This window comes from Vulpes vulpes, unplaced genomic scaffold (assembly GCF_048418805.1).
Source record: "Vulpes vulpes isolate BD-2025 unplaced genomic scaffold, VulVul3 u000000669, whole genome shotgun sequence".
In the NCBI taxonomy this organism is placed as follows: Eukaryota; Metazoa; Chordata; class Mammalia; order Carnivora; family Canidae; genus Vulpes; species Vulpes vulpes.
This window is the reverse complement of record NW_027325820.1, coordinates 324,187-347,492: the sequence shown is the minus strand read 5'-3', so window position 1 is coordinate 347,492 and position 23,306 is coordinate 324,187. Positions and strand designations below refer to the sequence as shown.

The window sequence follows — 23,306 nt, the reverse complement described above, 5'->3', positions numbered from 1 at the left end:
TGCCAACATATAGCATAGCAGCCAGTGCTCACACCATCAAGTGCGCCCCTCCATGCCCATCACCCAGTCATGCCAGTCCCCCGCCCACCTCCTTTTGCACCACCCCTTGTTCGTTTCCCAGAGTTAAGTGTCTCTCATGTTCTGTCACCCTCTCTGATATTGCCGATTCATTTTCTCTTATTTCCCCTTTAATCCCTTTCACTATTTTTATATTCCCCAAATGAATGAGACCATATAATGTTTGTCTTTCTCCGAGTGACATACTTCACTCAGCATAATACCCTCCAGTTCTATCCATGTTGAAGCAAATGGTGGGTATTTGTTGTTTCTAATGGCTGAATGATGTTGCATTGTATACATATGCTACATCTTCTTGATCCATTCATCTTTTGATGGACACAGAGGCAGAAACAGGCATTCAGATCCAGGAGATAGAGAGGTCCCCCCTAAATCAATAAAAACCATTCAACACCTCGACATTTAATAGTGAAATTTGCAAATTCCAAAGATAAAGAGAAAATCCTTAAAGCAGCAAGAGACAAAGATTCCTAATTATAATGGGAGAAATATTAGATGAACAGCAGACGTCCCCACAGAGACCTAACAAGCCAGAAATGGCTGGCAGGATATATTGAGGGTCCTAAATGAGAAGAAGTGCAGCCAAGGATACAATACCCAGCAAAGCTCTCAGAATAGAAGGAGAGATAAAGAGCTTCCAAAATAGGCAGAAACTGAAAGAATGTGGCCACCAAACCAACTCTGCAAGAATATTAAGGGGGACCCTATTAAAGAAAGTGGAAGCCAAAGAAATAATCCACAAAACAAAGACTGAAGAGGTATTACAATGATGCTAAATTCATATTTTCCAATAGTTAATCTAATCATGAAGGGGCTAAATGATCCCATCAAAAGAAGCAGGGAGGGGAGGGTGTCAAGATGGCGGAAGAGTAGGGTCCCCAAGTCACCTGTCCCCACCAAATTACCTAGATAACTTTCAAATCATCCTGAAAACCTACGAATTTGGTCTGAGATTTAAAGAGAGAACAGATGGAATGCTACAGTGAGAAGAGTTCGCACATCTATCAAGGTAGGAAGACGGAAAAAAAATAAAGACATAAAAAAGCATCCAAGGGGGAGGGGCCCTGCGAGGAGCCAGGCTAAGGCCCCCAGGCGAGTGCCCCCAGGACAGGAAAGCCCCGACCTGGAGAGGCAGGAGCTTCACCAATCTTCCCCAACGGGAAGGCGCTCGCAGGGAGTTGGAGCAGGATCCCAGGAGGGGCTGACTTCCAGGGGCACTAACAGAGGACCTGCGACCTGGGGGAGAGAGCGCCACACACCGCAGGCCGAGGGCCCTAAAGGCCTGGAGCCCGAGCCCGGTGGAGCCCGGGAGCAGCTCGGGCAGCAGCTCAAGCGCGGCTCCACATGGAGTGGGCTGCGCAGCCCCAGGAGCGTCATTCCAGTGGCGCAAGCCCCGGAGCCCAGGGTGCTGGGGGACACAGTCCAAGATCTGGCGCTCCTCCCGGGGACAGGCAGAGGCCGGGAGGGCTCAGAACAGCAAGGACACTCCTGCCGCTGGGTGGCCCCAAGCTGTGCAGATTGGTGGCCCCCGCCCCTGGAGCATCCAGGCTCCTGCAGACTGAGAGCTGCGGTAGTCACAGCGGGAGCTGACTCAGGACTGGAGAGCTGGCTGCCGTCACTGTTGTTGTTCCTCCTGGGGCCTCACAGGATAAACAACCCCCACTGAGCCTCACAGTGGCCTCACAGGATAAACAGGATAAACAACTCCCACTGAACCCGGCACCAGGCAGGGGGCTGAGCAGCTCCCCCAGGTGCTCACACCTGAGAATCAGCACAGCAGGTCCCTCCCAGAGAAGACCAGCTAGAAGGACAGGGGGGAAAGCAAGTTATTGACCAAGCAGCACTGGAAAGTTCCAGGGGAAGTTGAGGGATTTACAGTACATAGAATCAGAGGATACTCCCCTTGTTTTTGGTTTTCTGTTCACTCCCCCATCCCCTTTTTTATTATTTTTTCGTCTTTTTTTTTCTTTTATATCCTCTCTCTTTTTCTCCTTTTTCCAGAACAAGTTGGTTTTGGCCACTCTGCACTGAGCAAAATGACTAGAAGGAAAACCTTGCCTCAAAAGAAAGAATCAGAAACAGTCCTCTCTCCCACAGAGTTACAAAATTTGGATTACAATTCAATGTCAGAAAGCCGATTCAGAAGCACAATTAAAAAGCTAGTGGTGGCTCTAGAAAAAAAGCATAAAGGACTCAAGAGACTTCATGACTGCAGAATTTAGAGCTAATCAGGCAGAAATTAAAAATCAATTAAATGAGATACAATCCAAACTAGAGGTCCTAACGATGAGGGTTAATGAGGTAGAAGAAAGACTGAGCGACATAGAAGACAAGTTGATGGCAAGGAAAGAAGCTGAGGAAAAAAGAGAAAACCATTAAAAGATCATGAGGATAGGTTAAGGGAAATAAATGACAGCCTCAGAAGGAAAAAGATCTACGTTTAATTGGGGTTCCCGAGGGCGCCGAAAGGGACAGAGGTCCAGAATATGTATTTGAACAAATCATAGCTGAGAACTTTCCTAACTTGGGAAGGGAACAGGCTTTGAGATCCAGGACATAGAGCGATCTCCCCCTAAAATCAATAAAAACCTCTCAACACCTCGACATTTAATAGTGAAGCTTGCAAATTCCGAAGATAAAGAGAAGATCCTTAAGGCAGCAAGAGACAAGAAATCTCTAACTTATGGGGAGAAATATTAGATTAACAGCAAACCTCTCCACAGAGAAGTGTCAGGCCAGATAGGACTGGCAGGATATATTCAGGGTCCTAAATGAGAAGAACATGCAGCCAAGAATACTTTATCCAGTAAGGCTCTCATTCAGAATAGAAGAAGAGAAAAAGAGCTTCCATGATAGGCAGAAACTGCAAGAATATGTGACCACCAAGCCAGCTCTGCAAGAAATACTAAGGGGGATTCTGTAATAGAAAGAAGAAGTCCAAGGGAGCAATCCACAAAAACAGGAACTGAATAGGTATCATGATGACACTAAATTCATATCTTTCAATACTAACTATGAATGTGAAAGGGCTTAATGAGCCCATCAAAAGGTGCAGGGTTTCAGACTGGAAAAAAAGGCAAGACCCATCTATTTGCTGTCTACAAGAGACTCATTTTATTTTATTTATTTTATTTTTAATTTTTATTTATTTATGATAGTCACACACAGAGAGAGAGGCAGAGACATAGGCAGAGGGAGAAGCAGGCTCCATGCACCGGGAGCCCAACGTGGGATTCGATCCCGAGTCTCCAGGATCGTGCCCTGGGCCAAAGGCAGGCGCCAAACCACTGCACCACCCAGGGATCCCAGAGACTCATTTTAGACTTAAGGACACCTACAGCCTGAAAATTAAAGGTTGGAGAACCATGTACCATTCAAATGGTCCTCAAAAGAAAGCAGGGTACCCATCCTTATATCAGATAAATTAAAGTTTATCCCAAAGACTGTAGTAAGAGATGAAGAAGGACAGGATATCATACTTAAAGGATCTAGCCAACAAGAGGACCTAACAATCATCAATATTTATGCCCCGAAAGTGGGAGCTTCCAAGTATATCAATCAGTTAATAACCAAAGTTAAGACATACTTAGATAATAATACACTTATACTTGATGACTTGAACACGGTGCTTTCTACAATCGACAGATTTTCTAAGCACAACATCTCCAAAGAAACAAGAGCTTTAAATGATAGAAGATTTCACAGATATTTACAGAACTTGACATCCAAATGCACCTGAATACACATTCTTCTCAAGTGCACATGGAACTTTCTTCAGAATAGACCTTCATAGACTTTCTTCAGAATAGACCACATACTGGGTCACAAATCAGGTCTTAACCGATACCAAAACATTGGGATCATCCCCTGCATATTTTCAGACCATAATGCTTTGAAACTAGAAGTTAATCACAAGAAGTTTGGAAGGATGTCAAACACGTGGAGGTTAAGGACCATCCTGCTAAAAGATGAAAGGATAAACCAGGAAATTAGAGAAGAATTAAAAAGATTCATGGAGGGCAGCCCAGGGGGCTCAGTGGTTTAAGTGCCTGCCTTCGGCCCAGAGTGTGATCCTGGAGTCCTGAGATCGAGTCCCATGTCAGTCTCCCTGCATAGAGACTGCTTCTATCTCTGCCTGTGTCTCTGTCTCTGTCTCTCTCTCTTTCTCTCTCTCTCACTCTTTCTATCATGAATAAATAAATAAAATCTTAAAAAAATAAACAAATAAAGTGACCTCTTTAAGAAAAAAAGATTCATAGAAACTAATGAGAATGAAGATACTACCATTCAAAATCTCTGGGATACAGCAAAAGCAGTCCTGAGGGGGAAATACATCGCAATACAAGCATCCATCCAAAAACTGTAAAGAACTCAAATACAAAAGCTAACCTTGCACCTAAAGGAGCTGGAGAAAAAACAGCCAATACATCCGACACCCAGCAGAAGAAGAGAATTAATGAAGGTTTGAGAAGAACTCAATGAAATAGAGACCGGAAGCACTGTGGAACAGATCAACAAAACCAGGAGTTGGTTCTTTTAAAGAATTAATAAGATAGACAAACCATTAGCCAGCCTTATTAAAAAGAACTGAGAAAAGACTCAAAATAATAAAATCATGAATGAGAAAGGAGAGATCACCACCAGTACGAAGGAAATAAAAACGATTTTAAAAACTTATTATGAGCAGCTATATGCCAATAAATTAGGCAATCTAGAAGAAATGGACGCATTTCTGGAAAACCACAAACTACCAAAACTGGAACAGGAAGAAATAGAAAACCTGAACAGGCCAATAACCAGGGAGGAAATGGAAGCAGTTATCAAAATCCTCCCAAGACACAAAGGTCCAGGGCCAGATGGCTTCCCAGGGGAATTCTATCAAACGTTTAAAGAAGAAACCATACCTATTTTACTAAAGCTGTTTGGAAAGATAGAAAGAGATGGAGTAGTTCCAAACTCGTTCTATGAGGCCAGCATCACCTTAATTCCAAAACCAGACAAAGACCCCACCAAAAAGGAGAATTGTAGACCAATATCCCTGATGAATATGGATGGAAAAATTCTCAACAAGATACTAGCCAGCGGGATCCAACAATACCTTAAGAAGATTATTCACCATGACCAAGTGGGATTTATCCCCGGGATGCAAGGTTGGTTCAACACTCATAGAGCAATCAATGTGATTGATCATATCAGCAAAAGACACAGGGTTTGAGACTGGATAAAAGAGCAAGACCCATCTACTTGCTGTCTACAAGAGACTCATTTTAGACCTAAGGACACCTCCAGACTGAAAATGAAAGTTTGGAGAAAACTTACCCTTCAAATGGTCCCCCAAAGAAAGCAGGAGTAGCAATCCTCATATCAGATAAATTAAAGTTTATCCCAAAGACTATAGTAAGAGATGCAGAGGGACACTATATCATACTTAAAGGGTCTATCCAACAAGAAGGCCTAACAATCATGAATATTTATGCCTCTAATGTGGGAGCTGCAAATTATATCAATTAATCAATAATGAGGTAAAGACATACTTCCATAATAATACACTAATAGTAGAAGACTTGAACAGAACACTTTCTGCAAATGACGGATTTTCTAAGCACCACATCTCCAAAGACACAAGAGCTTTACATGATACACTGGACCAGATGGATTTTGCAGATATATACTGAACTTTCCATCCGGGCATAACTGAATACATATTCTTCTCAAGTCCACATGGAACTTTCTCCAGAATAGACCACATACTGGCTCACAAATGAGTTTTAATCTGATATCAAAAATTGGGAATGTCCCCTCCATATTATCAGACCACAATGCTTTGAAACTAAAACTCAATCACAAGAAGAAATGTGGAAGAAACACATGTGGAGGTTAAAGAGCATTCTACTAATAGGTGAATGGGTCAAACAGGAAATTATAGAAGAATTAAAAATTAGGGATTCTTGGAAACTAATGAAAATGAGGATACAGCCATTCAAAATCTTTGGATACAGCAAAAGCAACCCCAGGAGTAAATACATCGCAATACAAAAATCCCTCCAAAAATTGGAGAAAAAAAACCTCAGATACACAAGCTAACCTCACACCTAAAGGAACTGGAGAAAGGACATCAAATAAAACCTACACCAAGCAGAGGAAGAGAGATAGTAAAGATTCGAGCAGAACTCAATAAAATAGAGACTAGAAGAACTGTAGAACAGATCAACAAAACCAGGAGATGGTTTCTTGAAAGAATTAATAAGATAAATAAACCATTATACAGCCTTATTATAAACAAAAGAGAAAAGACTCAGATTAATAAAATCCTGAATGAAAGAAGAGAGAGCACAACCAATACCAAGGAAATACAAATGATTTTAAAAACATATTAAAAGCAGCTATATGCCAATAAATTAGGCAACCTAGAGGAAATGGGAGCATTTCTGGAAAACCACAAACTACCAAAACTGGAACAGGAAGAAATAGAAAACCTGAACAGGTCAATAACCAGGGAAAAAATTGAAGCAGTCATCAACAACCTCCCAAGACACAAAAGTCCATGGCCAGATGGCTACCTATGGGAAATTCTATCAAACCTTTAAAGAAGAAACAATACCTATTCTACTAAAGCTGTTCGAAAAGATGGAAAGGGACAGAATACTCCCAAACTCATTTGATGAGGTCAGCATCACCTTAAATCCAAAACCAGACAAAGACCCCACCAAAAAGGAGAATTATAGACCAATAACCCTGAGGAACACAGATGCAAAAATTCTCAACAAGATACTATCCAATAGGATCCAACAATACATTAAAAAGATTATTCATCCTCACCAAGTGGGATTTATCCTGGGCTGCAAGGTTGGTTCAAAACTTGTAAGGCAATCAATGTGATTGATCCTTTCAGCAAGAGAAAAAACAAGAACCATATGATCCTCTCAATACATGCAGAGAAAGCATTGGAAAAAAGACAGCATCCATTCCTGATCAAAACTCTTCAGAGTGTAGGGATAGAGGGAAAATTCCTCAGCATCTTAAAAGCCATCTACGGAAAGCCCACAGCAAATATCATTCTCAATGGGGAAACACTGGGAGCCTTTCCCCTAAGATCAGGAACAAGACAGGGATGTCCACTCTCACCACTGCTATTCAACATAGTACTGGAAGTCCTAGCCTCAGCAATCAGGCAACAAAAAGAAATAAAAGGCATTCAAATTGGCAAAGAAGAAGTCAAACTCTCCCTCTTTGCAGATGGCATGATGCTGTACATAGAAAACCCAAAAGACTCCACCCCACGATTGCTAGAATTCATACAGCAATTTGGCAGTGTGGCAGGATACAAAATCAATGCCCAGAAGTCAGTGGCAGTTCTATACACCAACAATGAGACTGAAGAAAGAGAAATTTAGGAGTAAATCCCATTTACAATTGCACCCAAAAGCATAAGATACCTAGGAATAAACCTGACCAAAGAGGTAAAGGATCTATACCCTAAAAACTATAGAACACTTCTGAAAGAAACTGAGGAAGACACAAAGAGATGGAAAAATATTCCATGCTCATTGACTGTTAGAATTAATATACGGAAAATGGCAATGCTACCTAGGGTAATTTACACATTTAATTCAATCCCTATCAAATTGCCATGGACTTTCTTCAGAGAGTTGGAACAAATCATCTGAAGATTCATGTGGAATCAGAAAAGACCCCGAATGCCAGGGGAATATTAAAAAAGAAAACCATAGCTGGGGGCATAACAATGCCAGATTTCAGGTTGTACTACAAAGCTGTGGTCATCAAGACAGTGTGGTACTGGCACAAAAACAGACACATAGATCAATGGAACAGAAGAGAGAATCCATAAGTGGACCCTCAACTTTATGGTCAACTAATATTCAACAAAGGAGGAAATACTATCCACTGGAAGAAATACACTGTCTTCAATAAATGGTGCTGGGAAAATTGGACATCCACATGCAGAAGAATGAAACTAGACCACGCTCTTTCACCATACACAGAGATAAACTCAAAATGGATGAAAGATCTAAATGTGAAACAAGATTCCATCAAAATCCTAGGGGAGAACACAGGCAACACCCTTTTTGAACTCTGCTACAGTAACTTCTTGCAAGATACATCCAGGAAGGCAAAAGAAACAAAAGCAAAAATGAACTATTGGGACTTCATCAAGATAAGAAGCTTTTGCACAGCAAAGGATACAGTCAACAAAACTAAAAGACAACCTACAGAATGGGAGAAGATATTTGCAAATGATGTATCAGATAAAGGGCTAGTTTCCAAAATCTATAAAGAACTTATTAAACTCAACACCAAAGAAACAAACAGTCCAGTCGTGAAATGGGCAAAAGACATGAAGAGAAATCTCACAGAGGAAGACATAGACACGGCCAAGAAGCACATGAGAAAATGCTCCGCATCACTGTCCATCAGGGAAATACAAATCAAAACCACAATGAGATACCACCTCACCCCAGTGAGAATGGGGAAAATTAACAAGGCAGGAAACCACAAATGTTGGAGAGGATGCGGAGATAAGGTAACCCTCTTACACTGTTGGTGGGAATGTGAACTGGTGCAGCCACTCTGGAAAACTGTGTGGAGGTTCCTCAAAGAGTTAAAAATAGATCTGCCCTACGACCCAGCAATTGCACTGCTGGGGAATTACCCCAAAGATACAGATGCAGTGAAACGATGGGACACCTGCACCCCGATGTTTATAGCAGCAATGTCCACAATAGCCAAACTATGGAAGGAGCCTCAGTGTCCATCGAAAGATGAATGGATAAAGAAGATGTGGTTTATGTATACAATGGAATATTACTCAGCCTTTAGAAACGACAAATACCCACTTTTTGCTTCAACGTGGATAGAACTGGAGGGTATTATGCTGAGTGAAATAAGTCAATTGGAGAAGGACAAACATTATATGTTCTCATTCATTTGGGGAATATAAATAATAGTGAAAGGGAATATAAGGGAAGGGAGAAGAAATGGGTGGGAAATATCAGAAAGGGAGACAAAACATAAAGACTCCTAACTCTGGGAAATGAACTAGGGGTGGTGGAAGGGGAGGAGGGCGGGGGGTGGGGGTGAGTGGGTGACGGGCACTGAGGGGGACACTTGACGGGATGAGCACTGGGTGTTATTCTGTATGTTGGCAAAGTGAACACCAATAAAAATTAATTTATTAAAAAAATTAATTTATTAAAAAAAAGGAAAGGAAAAAAAAAAAGACTCCTAACTCTGGGAAACGAACTAGGGGTGTTGGAAAGGGAGGAGGGCGGGGGGTGGGGGTGAATGGGTGACGGGCACTGAGGGGGGCACTTGACGGGATGAGCCCTGGGTGTTATTGTGTATGTTGGCAAATTGAACACCAATAAAAATAACTTTATTATAAAAAAATAAAATAATCTAGTATCTTAAAAAAAAAAAAGGACAAATACCCACCATTTGCTTCGACGTGGATGGAACTGGAGGGTATTATGCTGAGTGAAATAAGTCAAGTGGAGAAGGACAAACATTATGTGGTCTCATTCATTTGGGGAATATAAAAAACAGTGAAAGGGAATAAAGGGGAAAGGAGAAAAAATGAGTGGAAAATATCAGAAAGAGAGACAGAACAGGAGAGACTCCTAACTCTGGGAAACGAACTAGGGGTGGTAGAAAGGGATGTTGGTGTGGGGTGGGGGTGACTGGGTGATGGTACTGAGATGGGCACTTGATGGGATGAGCACTGAGTGTTATTCTATATGTTGGCAAATTGAACACCAATAAAAAATAAATTTATATAAAAATCCTAGAGGACAACACAGGCAGTAATCTTTTTGATATCTGCCATAGTAAGTTCTTCCTAGATAGGTCTCCTGAGGCAATGGAAACAAAGCAAAAATAAACTCTTGGGAATTCATAAAAGTATGAACTTCTGTACAGCAAAGAAAACAAGAAAAGGTAAGAGTGGTGGGATGGTTAAATGGATGATGGTTTTTAAGGAGTGCAGTTGTTGTATGTAAGTGATGCATCACTAAATTCTATACCTAAAACTAATATTACACTGTATGTTAACAAACTTTAAATTTAAACAAAAGCTTGAGGGGCACCTGTGTGGCTCAGTGGTTGAGCATCTGCCTTTGGCTCAGGTCGTGATCCTGGGGTCCTGGATCAAGTCCCACATTCTCAAACTGACTGAGCCACCCAGGTGCCCCTATTGGGTGTTGTATGTAAGTGATGAACCAGTGAATTCTCCAACTGAAACTAACACTGTGCTGTATGTTAACCAACTGAAATTTTTTTAAAAACTTGAAAAACAAAATAAAACATATATGGGAATATCTGTATAGAAAACAAATTGATGATTATCAGAAGGAAGGTGGGTGAGGGGATGGGTTAAATAAGTGTTCACATTAAGAGAACTGGTTGTTTTATATGAGTGTTGAATTACTAAATTATATTATACTGTTTGTTAACTAACTGGAATTTAAATTAAAACTTTTTTTTTTAAAGACAATGGAAGTGCCTGGGTAGCTCAGCAGGCTAAGCATTTGTCTTCAACTCAGGTCCTGATCCCAGGGTCCTGAGATCAAGCCCTATATTGGGCTACCAGCTCAGCAGAGAGCCTAGTTCTTTCTCTCTCTCTGCTGCTCCTCCTACTTGTTCTCTCTCACTCTCTTGCTCAAATAAATAAAATCTTTTTTGAAAATAAAGACAATGGGAAGTGTTAATATTTTCTATGAGCCATTTTAGAATGAGAGATGTGCTTATAGTTGATCATTTTCTTCCTCGTCAATTTTCTGAATTTTACACCATGCCCACATTGTTCATATAATTCTTTTTCAATCAATGAAAAAGAAAAAAAAGAAGAATGGGAAAAAGGGGAAAAAATATCTTCAAGAAATCTGGGAATGACCAATCAGTAAAAACTACCTAGAGATTGGGTCAACATGGCTGACTCAGGCCCAGTACATTTCTCCAGTCCTATGCCAAATCCTCTTAAATGACAGGAAAATCAGATTTCTGTATATAAAGAACAACTCTGGAAGGGCACAGGGAAAAGATAGGCAGATTCCTGGCAGATGTAAAGAACATTAGGCAATGGCACTAAGGTGGGGGTGGGGACTCTGGAGCCTTTGAGTGCAGAGGCGGGGCTTCAGCAGGTAGGGGTTTTGGGGCCCAGCTCCTGACTTTGGAAAGAGGTGTGCCAGGTGCCAAGGAAAGCCTCCTAAGTCCAGTGCAGTGGTGAGTGTTAGACTTGGACCGGCGGACACTGTTTGGCAGGAAGGCGAGGCTTCTCTCCTGGCAGGAAGCTGTGCTACGGAAAGAAGGCGACCACAGCATTTGGTGGAGCCAGATGTAGCAGAGGGGTCGCCACTAGCTGGGAGGTGCCAAGTAGCTGGGACACAGCCTCCATCCTCTTCATTTGCCCCGCTGACCTTTTAGACATGCTCTCCGCCTATGCCTTCTCCCCTCCCAGCTCTACAAGCACAAAGCTTGTCACCTGCTGATCCTTCGTGGCCACAGGCTCACAGCAGAGGCAGCAGCAAGGTGCCCAATGAGGGCACGTAAAGTCCTCGATCCGCGCGGCCTTGGGGAGTCTATATCCCTTGGCCTGGAATGTGTTGGCCGGTGGAGGGAGGAATAAGGGGGGGTGCCCCCTATTTCTTTTACCCTAACCGCAGCTCCCTTGCTCTAGCGTAGCTGGAAGGAACTAGGGAGGAAGGTTACTGCAGGCACGCAGTCAGGATGTTTTGATTTCTAGATTTCCTGTATAGTTCTCAGAGAAAACGTAGGTGCAGGGGCAGAATGCGCTAATTAGGAGAAAAAGCTCATAGTGTCATGCATTGAATATATTTTTTCTTAATTTTCTTTCTTGGCCCGCCTTGCTACTGTGCTCCTCGCAGTCATGAAGACCCCATTTGGAAAGGCGGTTGCAGGGCAGCAGTGCAGGACAGGCATGGAACATACCAGTGTGTCTGTTACCATGATGAAGAGAGAGGCTGCACACAAGAAGCTTAAGAGCAGGCCCACCTCCCAGCCTCAAAGGAACATTGTGGGCTGCAGAATTCGGCATGGATGGAAAGATGGAAATGAACCTCTAAGAGTGGAAGGGAACTGTTCTGGATCAGGTACTTGTAAATCCCTCTTTGTATCTTATCAAATATGATGGATTTGACTGTGTATATGGATTAGAACTTCACAGAGATGAAAGAGTGTCATCACTTGAAGTCCTTCCTAATAGAGTTGCATCCTCTAGAATCAGTGATACACACAGAAATTATGATTGGCAAAGCAGTGGAACATATTTTTGAGACAGAGGAAGGTTCCAAAAATGAATGGAGGGGGATGGTCTTAGCTCAGGCACCTGTCATGAACATATGGTTTTACATTACCTATGAGAAAGATCCTGTATTATAAAGACGATGACCTAAGCATGCTTCCAGATTCCAATGATTCTCCTCCTGCAGAGAGGGAGCAGGAGAGGTAGTAGACAGCCTAGTAGGCAAACAGGTGGAATATGCCAAAGATGATGGCTCCAAGAGAAGTGGCATGGTCATTCATCAAGTAGAAGCAAAACCCTGTGTACTTCATCAAACTTGATGATGATTTCCATATGTATGTCTATGATTTGGTTAAAAACATTTTAGAGATCATCTTGAAATTTGCCAAATATGTGATACTATTTGTAAAATCTGTAAACACAAAAGGTCTTGACTGCTTTCTAATTTGTAAGAACAGTTTTCTCCCTTTTTGCACAATTGTCAGGAAAAAAAAAAAGAAAGAAAGGAAGTTCCACCCTCTCAGACATTTTTGTATAAAACCTTTTGCCCTTCTCTCCAAACTTTTAACTACTTCTCCACAGGAGAATGATTGATTTGTCTAATAAGTGAGAAATGTAAAGTCTGATATCCAGTAGCCCTTATTTTCATCTTGGGTGGTGGTAATAGATTAAAGGTAGCTGAACACATCTTGCCTCATTCTTTTGGGGAGTTGAATTCTCTGTATTCATTAAAGTGTGAAGCTTCCTGAGATATGTGACTGTCTGAGTGTGTGTCTTTGCAACTTCAATTCTCTCCCCAGGTGACTTCAAAAGTCTAATTTGGAGAGGAGCAGGAATCCCATTTTGGTCTCCTTTCCAAGTTGAATTAAAGTAAGGCTAACATTTTGCTCCCTGTTTCTTTCATGTATGGTTCAACTTGGTTCAAAATCAAGAGGGTAATTACTTTGCGTTTTAATATATAAGCATAAGCTAAGAAACCTAGAAAAATTGATAGAAAGGCAAGCATTTGGAAATAAAACTCCAAATGGACAAATAAAAGTTGGCCATCAATGGCATTAGGGTCTCTGTTGTCTGCTGTAGCTCTGGCTGATGCCTGTAGACATGGAGTGGGTTTTAACAGATGCAGGCTGTACAAGCAAACTTTACCACAATTGGGCTTTGCCAGGCCAATGGAGGATTAAGCCAACTTCTCTTCTAGTCACAGCGTGAATGCTGAGTATAGCAAGCGTTGGCAGTTCTGTCTAGGAAAACAAAATGAAAGAGCAAAAATCTAGAATCAGACTAAGATACAGATTTATTTCTTATGTGAAGAGAGAGTCTAAAAAATTTTAGATTAGGCTTTAGATTAGATTCTTAGGGTACTTCCAAGCTCCAGATTATGAAGTGGGCAAGGCACTTGCTAGAAATAAGAAAGGCTGAAAATAGGTTTTACTTCTTTATGGGAACTGGTGGGCTCATCTTTTATGGTGTCTTAGCATTGATTAAACTTAGTGTTTGGTGATCAATACACTTATTGGTGTTTTAAGTGCTGGCATTGGTAGATAGAAATATAATAGATATTTGTTAGTTTTATGTTTTTAACTTTATACTGTTTTTTGGCTGGTCCTATGAAAGTTCTGTGCAGAAAAGGTGAGCCCTACTGCAGCACAAAAATAGGTAGTGGAATGGGCCATATATGTTCCATTATTAAAGGCATTGGTGAAGGTTAAACTAAGCTTAGGAAAGCAAGTTTGAAAAATACACAAGGTTTTGGAGAGAAGCATTTGGCAAAAGCTAGTGCTTTCTCATTGGGTTTCTAATAGAAGCTCCATTAAGCAGCAACAAACAGGCCTTGGACTTCTGCAACTTTGGGGCTGAGACTCACAACATTACAATTAACCACTTGGGAAATATATTTCAAATTAGTTTAAGTTCACAGGTTATGGAGTCCCGACTACCAGCACAGACTGGGATCCTGCTGGGGGTGAAACCAAGAAAATATTCTCTTGTCTTCCATGTTTTCTCTGTCAACTTTTATTCCTTTTGATACCACTAAGTCTTTGCTCAGATATTTGACTGATAACAGCAATGTGGGTCTGTATTACCTAATGTACTAAGCCTAGGGACATAAATTTGCTTGGGATATCTGTTCTAATAGCTGGGGATTAGTGTGCTTTCTAATTTTTTGGATGTGAGGCTGTTGTCCCTGTGGACTAAAAAATGTATGAAATGCAGTTATAGATTATATTAATTCAGCTCCTGAAGTTGTGAAGGAACTACATCCAATCAAGAGGAAAACAGTCCAGGCTGCAGCTGCTGAAGGAATCCCTGTCTATACAAACATCTTTGTGAGATCTATATGGCTAAAATGAGAAAAACAAGAAATTGGGAATGGCAGAATTTAATTTAATTTGGAGCATTCATTTCTCCCTTGGAGTCAAATGGTTTCATATAGTTCAAATCAAGGTATTTTTATTATGTTGTTGACATTGTATTATTTGATATTTAATGCTATTTTTGAGGCTCATTATGTAACCTTTGTAAGCTATAGCAAATAATGTGGCTTGACATAATTGTAAATTGGGGATAAAATAGTGAGTGAATTCTCAGCTTGGGATGTAATATAGCTTTGGAGTTAATTTATTTAATGTTCTATTCCTACTTCTTTCAAAGTCTTCTAGGGCCAAAAACAAAACTTACACAGATGGGAGCAAGACATTCATAAAATACTAATAGTCTCCCCCAAAGGGGGCAGCCAAGCCCTATTTGTTAACCACAGCCTTGGGTATTAACCACTGTAGCTTAAGAGAACAAAAATGCCCAAGGGTATGAAGGGATTTATCCTCTGCCTCTGCCTGTTCTGATTCTAAAAAGAAAAAAAAAAAAAAAGAAGAAGAAAGAAAAGGACTTGCTCACTGCTGGGGATTTACCCCAAAGATACAGATGCAGTGAAACGACGGGACACCTGCACCCTGATGTTTATAACAGCAATGTCCACAATAGCCAAACTGTGGAAGGAGCCTCAGTGTCCATCGAACGATGAATAGATAAGGAAGATGTGTGGTATATGTATACAATGGAATATTATTCAGCCATTAGAAACGACGAATACCCACCATTTGCTTCGATGTGGATGGAACTGTAGGGTATTATGCTGAGTGAAATAATCAGAGAAGGACAAACATTATGTGGTCTCATTCATTTGGGGTATATAAAAAATAGTGAAAAGGAATAAAGGGGAAAGGAGAAAAAAATGAGTGGGAAATATCAGAAAGGGAGACAGAACATAAGAGACTCCTAACTCTGGGAAACAAACTAGGGGTGGTGGGAGGGGAGGTGGGCAGGGGTTGGGGGTGACTGGGTGACGGGCACTGAGGGGGGCACTTGATGGGAACACTGGCTGTTATTCTATATGTTGGCAAATTGAACACCAATAAAAAATAAATTTATTAAAAAACAAAAACAAAAAAAAACAAAAGGATTTGCATCTATCAGAAATATTTGGAAGAAAATTTCTGTCCATCTCCACTTGCTATACTCACTCAGTTTTCCATATGAGAGGAAGAATAACAATGAAATTTTTTAAAAAGTTTATAGATAAGCAGCCTAGGCCCTTCTTGACTATTGAGTACATTTCTCATTGTAGGCATGGGAAAGACTGCAGTCCTTCATTACATGGCTGGGTAAACATCCACTCTGTAGACCCCTTTATCTCTCTGGGGTGGGGGAATCCCACAGTCTTTACTTGCAGTAGAAGTTCATGTTAGGCCCAGGTCCAACTCACATTCTCTAGTCCAGACCTATCATCAATAAAGCTTGTATCTATTTTTATTCTTTTAAAAATGATTTTTTTAATATAGAAGTTGTTTACTGGGGGAAAAAACCCCCACATTCTTCAGCTAAATTCAAACAGTAAAAAAAGGCTATATGGTAAAAAGTCTCCTTTCTTTCTTCTCATCCCTGACATCAATCCCCTAGTCTCATTTTCTGAAAGTAAACACTGTTACCAGTTACTATGTGTCCTTCCAGAGATAATAAAGTATTTACAAACATAATATGTATGTGTGTGTATCAGTTTTTAAATATAAATTATGGCATGCTATACATGGTATTCTGAACTTTGTTTTTTCATTTGATATATTAAACCTGATATTTTAATCCCTCTCACTCATATGTATATATTACAGTTGGTTCAGAATCTGGAAGGGGAGGAGGCATAACTAATTCAACTCTTTTTTTCACATTTTAAATTTAAATTCTACTTAATTAACATATAGTATAATATTGACTTTGGGAATAGAATTTAGTGATTCATCACTTATATACAACAGCCAGTGCTCAACACAAGTGCCCTCCTTAATACCCATCACACATTTGGCCCAGCCCCGCCCATCTCCCCTCCATCAGCCCTCAGTTTGTTGTGAATAGTTAAGACTCTTATGGTTTACATCCCTCTCTTTTTTTTCTTACTATATGCTAATCTATTTTGTTTCTTAATTTCCACATATGAGTGAAATCATATGGTATTTGTCTTTCTCTGACTGACTTATTTTGCTTAGCATAATATACTCTAGCTCCATCCATGTCATTGTAATTTGCAAGATTTCATTCTTTTTGATGGTTGAGTGATATTCCATTACATATACACATACATATATACCATATCTACCACATACATACATTATATATGTACTCAATAGTCAAGAAGGGCCTAAGCTGCTTATCTATAAACTTTGAAAAAATTTCTTGTTATTCTTCCTCTCATATGGAAAACTGAATGAGCATAGCAAGTGGAGATGCTCTCCACTGGAGAAAGATCTTTATCTTTATCCATTCATCAGTCAATGGACATTTTGGCTTTTTCCATAATTTGGTTATTGTTGATAATGCTGCAATAAACATTGGGTGCATGTGTCCCATTGAATCCATATTTTTTAAATCATTTGGGTAAATATCTAGTAGTACAATTGTTGAATCATAGGGTAGTTTTATTTTTAACTTTTTGAGGAACTTTCATACTGTCTTACAGAGTGGCTACACCAGTTTGCATTCCCAATAATCCAAGAAGGTTTCTTTTCGCCACAAAGAAACCTGTTGTTTCTTGCATTGTTAATTATCGCCATTCTGACAGGTATGAGGTGATATCTCATCATAGTTTTGATTTGTTTTTTTTAATAAATTAATTTTTTATTGGTGTTCAATTTACCAACATGCAGAATAACACCCAGTGCTCATCCCGTCAAGTGTCCCCCTCAGTGCCCGTCAACCATTCACCCCCACCCCCAGCCCTCCTCCCCTTCCACCACCCCTAGTTCATTTCCCAGAGTTAGGAATCTTTATGTTCTGTCTCCCTTTCTGATATTTCCCACACATTTCTTCTCCCTTCCCTTATATTCCCTTTCACTAATATTTATATTCCCCAAATGAATGAGAACATACACTGTTTGTCCTTCTCCGATTGACTCACTTCACTCAGCATAATATCCTCCAGTTCCATCCACGTTGAAGCAAATGGTGGCTATTTGTCGTTTCTTTTTTTTTTTTTAATTAATTTTTATTGGTGTTCAATTTACCAACATACAGAAAAACACCCAGTGCTCATCCCGTCAAGTGTCCACCTCAGTGCCCGTCACCCATTCCCCTCCAACACCCGCCCTCCTCCCCCTCCACCACCCCTAGTTCGTTTCCCCGAGTTAGGAGTCTTTATGTTCTGTCTCCCTTCCTGATATTTCCCAACATTTCTTCTCCCTTCCTTTATATTCCCTTTCACTATTATTCATATTCCCCAAATGAATGAGAACATACACTGTTTGTCCTTCTCCGACTGACTTATTTCACTCAGCATAATACCCTCCAGTTCCATCCACGTTGAAGCAAATGGTGGGTATTTGTCGTTTCTAATGGCTGAGTAATATTCCATTGTATACATAAACCACATCTTCTTTATCCATTCATCTTTCGATGGACACTGAGGCTCCTTCCACAGTTTGGCTATTGTGGACATTGCTGCTATAAACATCGGGGTGCAGGTGTCCCGGCGTTTCATTGCATCTGAATATTTGGGGTAAATCCCCAACAGTGCAATTGCTGGGTCGTAGGTCAGGTCTATTTTTAACTCTTTGAGGAACCTCCACACAGTTTTCCAGAGTGGCTGCACCAGTTCACATTCCCACCAAATGTGTAAGAGGGTTCCCTTTTCTCCGAATCCTCTCCAACATTTGTGGTTTCCTGCCTTGTTAATTTTCCCCATTCTCACTGGTGTGAGGTGGTATCTCATTGTGCTTTTGATTTGTATTTCCCTGATGGCAAGTGGTGCAGAGCATTTTCTCATGTGCATGTTGGCCATGTCTATGTCTTCCTCTGTGAGATTTCTCTTCATGTCTTTTGCCCATTTCACGACTGGACTATTTGTTTCTTTGTTGTTGAGTTTAATAAGTTCTTTATAGATTTTGGAAACTAGCCCTTTATCTGATACATCATTTGCAAATATCTTCTCCCATTCTGTAGGTTGTCTTTTAGTTTTGTTGACTGTTTCTTTTGCTGTGCAGAAGCTTCTTATCTTGATGAAGTCCCAATAGTTCATTTTTGCTTTTGTTTCTTTTGCCTTTGTGGATGTATCTTGCAAGAAGTTACTGTGGCCAAGTTCAAAAATGGTGTTGCCTGTGTTCTCCTCTAGGATTTTGATGGAATCTTGTCTCACATATAGATCTTTCATCTATTTTGAGTTTATCTTTGTTTATGGTGAAAGAGCGTGGTCTAGTTTCATTCTTCTGCATGTGGATGTCCAATTTTCCCAGCACCATTTATTGAAGAGACTGTCTTTCTTCCAATGGATAGTCTTTCCTCCTTTATTGAAAATTAGTCGACCATAAAGTTGAGGGTCCACTTCTGGGTTCTCTATTCTGTTCCATTGATCTATGTGTCTGTTTTTGTGCCAGTACCACACTGTCTTGAGGACCACAGCTTTGTAGTACAACCTCAAATCTGGCATTGTGATGCCCCCAGATATGGTTTTCTTTTTTAAAATTCCCCTGGCTATTCGGGGTCTTTTCTGTTTCCACACAAATCTTAAAATAATTTGTTCTAACTCTCTGAAGAATGTCCATGGTATTTTGATAGGGATTGCATTAAACGTGTAAATTGCCCTGGGTAACACTGACATTTTCACAATATTAATTCTGCCAATCCATGAGCATGGAATATTTTTCCATCTCTTTGTGTCTTCCTCAATTTCTTTCAGAAGTGTTCTATAGTTTTTAGGGTATAGATCCTTTACCTCTTTGGTTTGGTTTATTCCTAGGTATCTTATGCTTTTGGGTGCAATTGTAAATGGGATTGACTCCTTAATTTCTCTTTCTTCAGTCTCATTGTTAGTGTATAGAAATGCCATTGATTTCTGGGCATCGATTTTGTATCCTGCCACGCTACCAAATTGCTGTATGAGTTCTAGCAATCTCGGGGTGGAGGCTTTTGGGTTATCTATGTAGACTATCATGTGATCGGCGAAGAGGGAGAGTTTGACTTCTTCTTTGTCAATTTGAATACCCTTAATGTCTTTTTGTTGTCTGATTGCTGAGGCGAGGACTTCCAGTACTATGTTGAATAGCAGTGGTGAGAGTGGACATCCCTGTCTTGTTCCTGATCTTAGGGGAAAGGCTCCCCGTGCTTCCCCATTGAGAATGATATTTGCTGTGGGCTTTTCGTAGATGGCTTTTAAGATGTCGAGGAAAGTTCCCTCTATCCCAACACTCTGAAGTGTTTTCATCAGGAATGGATGCTGTATTTTGTCAAATGCTTTCTCTGCATTTAATGAGAGGATCATATGGTTCTTGTTTTTTCTCTTGCTGAAAGGATCAATCACATTGATTGTTTTACGAGTGTTGAACCAGCCTTGTGTCCCAGGGATAAATCCTACTTGGTCATGGTGAATAATTTTCTTAATGTGTTGTTGGATCCTATTGGCTAGTATCTTGTTGAGAATGTTTGCATCCATGTTCATCAGGGATATTGGTCTGTAATTCTCCTTTTTGGTGGGGTCTTTGTCTGGTTTCGGAATTAAGGTGATGATGGCCTCATAGAACTAATTTGGAAGTACTGCATCTCTTTCTATCTTTCCAAACAGCTTTAGTAAAATAGGTATGGTTTCTTCTTTAAACGTTTGATAGAATTCCCCTGGGAAGCCATCTGGCCCTGGACTCTTGTGTCTTGGGAGGTTTTTGATGACTGCTTCAATTTCCTCCCTGGTTATTGGCCTGTTCAGGTTTTCTATTTCTTCCTGTTCCAGTTTTGGTAGTTTGTGGCTTTCCAGGAATGTGTTCATTTCTTCTAGATTGCGTAATTTATTGGCGTAGAGCTGTTCATAATATGTTTTTAAAATCGTTTGTATTTCCTTGGTGTTGGTAGTGATCTCTCCTTTCTCATTCATGATTTTATTAATTTGAGTCTTCTCTCTCTTTTTTTTAATAAGGCTGGCTAATGGTTTATCTATCTTATTAATTCTTTCAAAGAACCAACTCCTGGTTTTGTTAATCTGTTCCATAGCTCTTCTGGTCTTGATTTCGTTGAGTTCTGCTCGAGTCTTTATTAACTCTCTTCTTCTGCTGGGTGTAGGATCTATTTGCTGTCTTTTCTCTAGCTCCTTTAGGTGTAAGGTTAGCTTTTGTATTTGAATTCTTTCCAGTTTTTGGATGGCTGGTTGTATTGAGATGTATTTCCCCCCTCAGGACTGCTTTTGCTATATCCCAAAGATTTTGAACGGTTGTATCTTCATTCTCATTAGTTTCCATGAATCTTTTTAATTCTTCCTGAATTTCCTGGTTGACCCTTTCATCTTTTAGCAGGATGGTCCTCAACCTCTCCGTGTTTCAAGTCCTTCCAAACTTCTTGTTGTGATTTAGTTCTTATTTCAAGGCATTATGATCTGATAATATGCTGGGGACAATCCCAATCTTTTGGTATCAGTTCAGACCCGATTTGAGACCCAGTATGTGGTCTATTCTGGAGAAAGTTCCACGTGCACTTAAGAAGAATGTGTATTCAGTTGAGTTGGATGTAAAGTTCTGTAAATATCTGTGAAATCCATATGGTCCACTGTATCATTTAAAGCTCTTGTTTCTTTGGAGATGCTGTGTTTAGAAGACCTATGGAGTATAGATAGAGCTAGATTCAAGTCACCAAGTATAAGTGTATTATTATCTAAGTATTTCTTCACTTTGTTTATTAGCTGATTGATATACTTGGGAGCTCCCACATTCAGGGCATATATATTGAGGTTTGTTAAGTCCTCTTGTTGGATAGATCCTTTAAGGATGATACAGTGTCCCTCTTCATCTCTCACTACAGTCTTCGGTGTAAATTTTAGTTTATCTGCTATAAGGAGGCTACCCCTGCTTTCTTTTGAGGACCCTTTAAATGGTAAATGGTTCTCCAACCTTTTATTTTCAGGCTGTAGGTGTCCTTCTGTCTAAAATGAGTCTCTTGTAGACAGCAAATAGATGGGTCCTGCTTTTTTATCCAGTCTGAAACCCTGCGCCTTTTGATGGGGTCATTAAGCCCGTTCACGTTCAGAGTTACTATTGAACGATATGAGTTTAGTGTCATCATGATATCTATTCAGTCCTTGTTTTTGTGGATTTTTCCACTGGACTTCTTCCTAAAGGGGAATTTTAAGAGTCCTCCTTAAAATTTCTTGCAGAGGTGGTTTGCAGGTCACATATTCTTTCAGTTCCTGCCTGTCTTGGAAGCTCTTTATCTCTCCTTCAATTCTGAATGAGAGATTTGCTGGATAAAGTATTCTTGGTTGCATGTTTTTCTCATTTAGGACCCTGAATATATCCTGCCATCCCTTTCTGTCCTGCCAGGTCTCTGTGGAGAGGTCTCTGTTACCCTCATACTTCCCCCTTATAAAATTCAGGGATTTATTGTCTCCTGCTGCTTTAAGGATCTTCTCTTTATCTTTGGAATTTGCAATCTTAACTATTAAATGTCGAGGTGTTGAACGGTTTTATTGATTTTAGGGGGGGATCTCTCTTTTCCTGGATCTGAATGCCTGTTTCCCTTCGGAGATTAGGAAAGTTTTCAGCTAGGATTTGTTCAAATACATATTCTGGACCTCTGTCCCTTTCGGTGCCCTCGGGAACCCCAATTAAACGTAGATTTTTCTTCCTCAGGCTGTCGTTTATTTCCCTTAATCTATCCTCATGGTGTTTTAATTGTTTGTCTCTGTTTTCCTCAGTTTCCCTCTTTGCCATTCACTTGTCTTCTATGTCACTCACTCGTTCTTCCACCTCATTAACCCTCATCGTTAGGACTTCTAGTTTGGATTGCATCTCATTCAATTGATTTTTCATTTCTGCCTGATTAGATCTAAATTCTGCAGTCATGAAGTCTCTTGAGTCCTTTATGCTTTTTTCTAGAGCCACCAGTAGCTTTATAATAGTGCTTCTGAATTGGCTTTCTGACATTGAATTGTAATCCAGATTTTGTAACTCTGTGGGAGAGAGGACTGTTTCTGATTCTTTCTTTTGAGGTGATTTTTTTCCTTCTAGTCATTTTGCTCAGTGCAGAGTGGCCAAAAACAAGTTGTATTGGGAATAGGAGAAAAAGAGAGGAGAGAAAGAAGGAAAGAGAAGAGAAAAAGAAAAAAGCAAGAAAAAAAGAGAAGAAAAAGAAAGAAAGAAGAAGCAAACAAATCAAAAAGCAAAAAACAAAACAAAACAAAACAAAAAACATAAAACCACTGGCCATTATCTTCTAATTCTGTATACTTTAAGTCCCTTGACTTCCTCTGGCACTTGTCTGTCTAGTTGGTCTTCTGGGGGAGGGGCCTGTTGTGCTGATTTTCAGGTGTTAGCACTTGGGGGAGCTGCTCTGCCCCCTGCCTGGTGCAGGGCTCAGTGGGGTTTGTTTACCGTGTGAGGCCCTTAACTTGTAAATTAATCACAAGAAAACATCTGGAAAGAATATAAACACA

General features: G+C 40.3%; 1 pseudogene; it reads left to right on the top strand.

Annotated features, from left to right (window-relative positions):
* Positions 1-11,980: 11,980 nt before the first annotated feature.
* On the top strand, positions 11,981-13,003 carry LOC112911718 (spindlin-3-like; annotated as a pseudogene).
* Positions 13,004-23,306: the final 10,303 nt, after the last annotated feature.